Source organism: Haemaphysalis longicornis, unplaced genomic scaffold (assembly GCF_048455015.1).
Source record: "Haemaphysalis longicornis isolate Haplotype H1 unplaced genomic scaffold, Haemaphysalis longicornis Haplotype H1 scaffold_9, whole genome shotgun sequence".
Lineage (NCBI taxonomy): Eukaryota > Metazoa > Arthropoda > Arachnida > Ixodida > Ixodidae > Haemaphysalis > Haemaphysalis longicornis.
In genome coordinates this window covers 14243299-14247951 of record NW_027526460.1, presented here as the reverse complement: position 1 = coordinate 14247951, position 4653 = coordinate 14243299, and positions in this window count along the sequence as shown.

The window sequence follows — 4653 nt, the reverse complement described above, 5'->3', positions numbered from 1 at the left end:
GCTGGGATTGTGCTCCGGCGTGGACGACTACCGCCACCAAGGGGAATCCGGAGAAAACTAGCGACGCACGTGATAAGAGCACGGAAGAAGATAGCGTTCGTGGTGTTAACACAGGACAAGAATTCACGAATCCCTAGCCACAAAAATCTTCGCTGCAAAAAAAAAAAAGGAGGAACAAATTAAGTACAATAGGTAGGGACCTGCAGCCAAGAGCGTCCGAATACAGGACATTCTGTGCCTGTGCATCCATCCGCTACTTCCCCGGTATCCGCGAAGCACTGTCGCACGCATTTTCAAAATACTACATACGCATTGCCCACGTACTGACCAGCAAGCTCCGAAACCAGCTGATGAATGTAAAAGACAGACTTCCGAGTAATTCCTTCCGAGAAAGCGCATACAAAATACCTAGCGCTGATTGCGATCAAATAAACATTTCCGAAACAGAAAAGTTTTCATCTCGACACAAAGAGCACCAATTTGATGTTAGAAATAATAATCAGACTACGAACGCCATTGCTGAGCATACGCACATAAATTCTCACAGGAGTATGCTGCAGCAGAATTGCGAATTGGGCTAGTTGGTGAAATTGCATTTTGAAACCTTCAGAAAGCTCAACACTGAAAAAAAAACGGGTCACGAACAAAGGGAACACAGGACGAGCGCTTGCTCACAACTAAAGTTTAATCAGAAAATACGAAGAACATAAACCCTTCCAGTCACCACACCACACCACGCATGCCTCTCCGAAAATCAGATGGGAACAACCCAAAAACCAAAAAACAATAAAACCCACAGAACAAAACCAAACACCTACATCATCAACTGCCCCATGGTGTACAACTCAATGACTACCAAGATACGCAATCTCTTTCTCCTGTGAAGCAACAGATGCCTGACTGACAGAATCATCCCGTCTCTGGCTTATCTCGCACGCCTCAGCCACTTTCCTCATCAACTGCCGCACATGCTTGAACACAATCTTTGTATCACAGAAAGCGGCCTGCAACCACCACGGTGCCGCCACTTGCTGCGATGTCTAGCAAGATGTGACGATAGAGCCCCTTTCAGGGACAGTTCATGCTCTCTGAGGCGCACGTTTACGCATCTGCCCGTTTGTTCGACGTACTCCTTACCGCAAGAAGCACATAAACAACACAGACTGTGAGGGTATATGTTCTTCGTCTTTTCTGATTAAACTTCAGTTGTGAGTAAGCGCTCGTCCTGTGTTCCCTTTGTTCGTGTCCCGTTTTTTCAGTGTTGCGCTTTCTGAAGGTTTCAAAATTCTCACAGGATTGACTGGGACAACACCGCTATTTTGGCAAAGGCGAAAATTTTTCATCCGATGGCTGGTGGTATCGCTTTTCATTCAGTCAACGCCAGCCACAATAAACCGGGCGGAAGGGACTATGACGGCTGTTTACGCATGCTCGTTACGTCACGTCATAGCTACGTAACATGCGCATTGCCCTCATTCGTGGACAATGCGCATGTTGTCTAATTCAATAAAGAAGAAACCCGTATGCTGTTCCGAAACGTGGAATATTTTAACACCGGAGCTGTTGTTACTCGCCGTAAGTTCGGTGTTGCAGAACACTAGCCGAGAGGAGTGCTATCCCGCAACTGTTGCGCAGTCGTCGAAATACCCGCTAGACCACGGAAAGCGTTCGTAGAAAGAGCCACGCCGTAATCGTCGCAACGCCTACTCGAACTATGGGCCACGTCATAGCGTGCGCCTCTCGATTCGTTCGTATAAGAGCCAGTCGTCGCGTCGTCGCTCGCATGCGCTCAGTATATCGTAGAAGAGCCCTTCGCGTGACACCGTATGCGCAGTGACTTTGCACCCACGATTCGCGAACCTCTTCGACGCATACGACGACGACGACTAGCACAATGAAAAAAAAAAAAAAGAAACTTAACGATGTGTCCGTAAGTGCTCACCTATAGCTTTTCCATTCAAGTCTTGCGCCTGAGTGCATGCTTCCCCGAATTGTTCATACGTGTTTTGTGTTTGTTATTCGTTTCTTCCTTCCCATTTCTGTCCAGTAAATTTTCGTCGAAGCCCTGTCTGAGCTTAGGAGTACAGAATGACCAGGCGTGTTAGATAAAGATGGCTTGCGGGTTACAAAAGCGTCTCACATTCATGTCCTTGATTTTTTTGTGTGGTTCAACGTGCCAAAGCTACGCCTGGGCTACCAGGGGCACCGTAGTGGAGGACTCCGGATTACTTTTGACCACCTGCGGATCTTAAAAATGCGACGACATCTGGACACATATGCGTCTTCGCTTTTCGCCTCCATCACAAAAGCAGGCACCGCGGCCGGGATCAAACCCGCGTCCTGGGCTCAGCAGCACAGCGCCTTAGCCACTGAGCCACAGCGGCGGCTCACATCTACGTAATTTCGACGTAGGTAAACAAGCTCTTTCCTAATTTGTAGACGAAAGACATTTTCCATTAAGGGGAAATGTACAATTCATTTAACTGCTCAAGACGGAACATTCAGGCGCCCACAAAGACCAAGCAAGTGCCCAGTTATACCTACGCATTGCAAGAAAAGGGCGCTTTAATGTTCAAGTTCCACCTGCACATGTTGACTGACACGCAGGTTGTGCCTCGCTAACGATTCAGCCTGTTCTCGGCACGCACCTACGCCCTGTACACATATTGTTGGTTCGGTGGAATTAGCTTCCTCCTCACGTTGCAGTTTATCTTGCCGGCCTTTCGTGATCACCCCCACCCCTCCTGACGCCGATCGACGCTAGAACTGCTCAGGAAAGACAAAGGCTTTCTTTCCCCACTCTACGCGTAGTCCCCTTCCACCGCGGGGTACAGATCCATCTATTCGAGATCCATCTATTCGAGGAGCATCGAGATGGGGTGGGTTAACTCCGCAAAGACTGGCGCTTAGCATTCCTTATTTGAAGCTCCATTTGCTGACAAATACCCTTTTTGTACGGTTCGTGCTCCAGAAACTGACATGAATCATCGGTTCCAGATGACTGCGCAGAACTTCGTACCGCACGCGCGCGGTAAAAAACATAACTAATGCCAATAGCCAACAAACAAGTACGAACACTAGACACAACCCTCTTCTACGTCCTAGTGGACAGCACGCCTGCACACGCTATGCACCTGGGAACCGTGTACTAATTAAATGGTTCTTGTAAGATTTAAAAACAGCAGCAAGATGAAGAACGTCACCTTAGCTTTTCAAAAACAAGTCCACAGATTGAAGTGGGACTAACACCTGTGGTGTAATTGTTATCAAGGGCCATAAACTACCCCTAAAAGTATGGAAGACTGCACGTGGTGCAAAAAGGGTCGCTAAAGGTAGTTACCCTTGTCCTGATTCTCACTGATAGTATTCATCTATATGCTTTGTCGTTAAGAGGATGATTTCTTGTTCTCTTTTTAATTTTGTTACCTTAAGCTCGGGGAAATAAAATTTGTTCGCTCACTTCCTCTCCCTACCGTAAAATATGCTCCAACTCCGCAGTCCATAACTTTGACTAAAACAAGAAATTGCTAAATTGTGAGCCGAGAGAAAAATCAAAAGCGGAGAATGCACAACATGAAAAAACATCAGCGGATGTTTTTTCATGCGTACTTTGTGTACTCTGGTCTCTTCCTAAATGCCAATTTGTGTGGATGTCTTGGTCGATTTCAGAGCCATAAAAACAGCCTTGTGTTTTCCAACGAGTGTTCTTGTATTTTCTAAATCGAAATACAGCTGAGCATATAGACAGCAGGGATCTTAAATTCACACTAGCGCCTTGCGAGATTTTCTTGTTATTTTTTGTTTATTTTCCCAGACGGTGAAGGGCTTTGGAGATAATGACACGACGGAAGCGCTAAATTCAAGTTCAGTAGGAGAACAACCTACGGCACAACCCATCAGGGTGGAAGCTTTTTGCTTAGACAGTCCCGGAAGCCCTGACTTTTTACCGAGTTGCAGCTCCACAGAGTCAGTATTTTCGCATTCCGGAGCCCTCTGCGATACTGACAGCGCAATCAGTGACCAATACGACAGTTTCGACGACGAGAAAGATAATAAATATCCAGGGGCAGGAGCTTTCCGGGAAAGGGCCATACTGACATTGCCAGTGATTTCCAAACTCTCTCTCTCTCTCTCTCTCTCTCTCTCTCTCTCTCTCTCTCTCTCTCTCTCTCTCTCTCTCTCTCTCTCTCTTTCTCTCTCTCTCTCTCTCTCTCTCTCTCTCTCTCTCTCTCTCTCTCTCTCTCTCTCTCTCTCATGAGAATGAGAATGAAGATTGCATTTGCTTCCCCGCACATTGAACTAAAACACACGCTCACTGCATTGCGCCTATCTAGTGCCCTTATGATTGTTGTCCTGTTATTTTTCAGTTAGATGGCCGTACAACCACAGTTTACAGGCTAGAACGGTCGAAAACCGAATGGCGAAATTCCTCTGCATCCACCCTGAAGAGGAAGTCAGCTATAAACAAAAACTATCCAGGAAGGTACTTCACATAAAGCCTGTCACGTGAGCTCGTTGTCTGTGATCACGATGGGCGAATTGCTTTTTTTAAGCCGGCTCGAAGCCCCAAGTTCTCCGAATTCCGGCAGGATGATCTAAAGAGAGGCGATAACGGTAAACCTAATTAGTCAAGATTCGAAATTTTGTAAACTT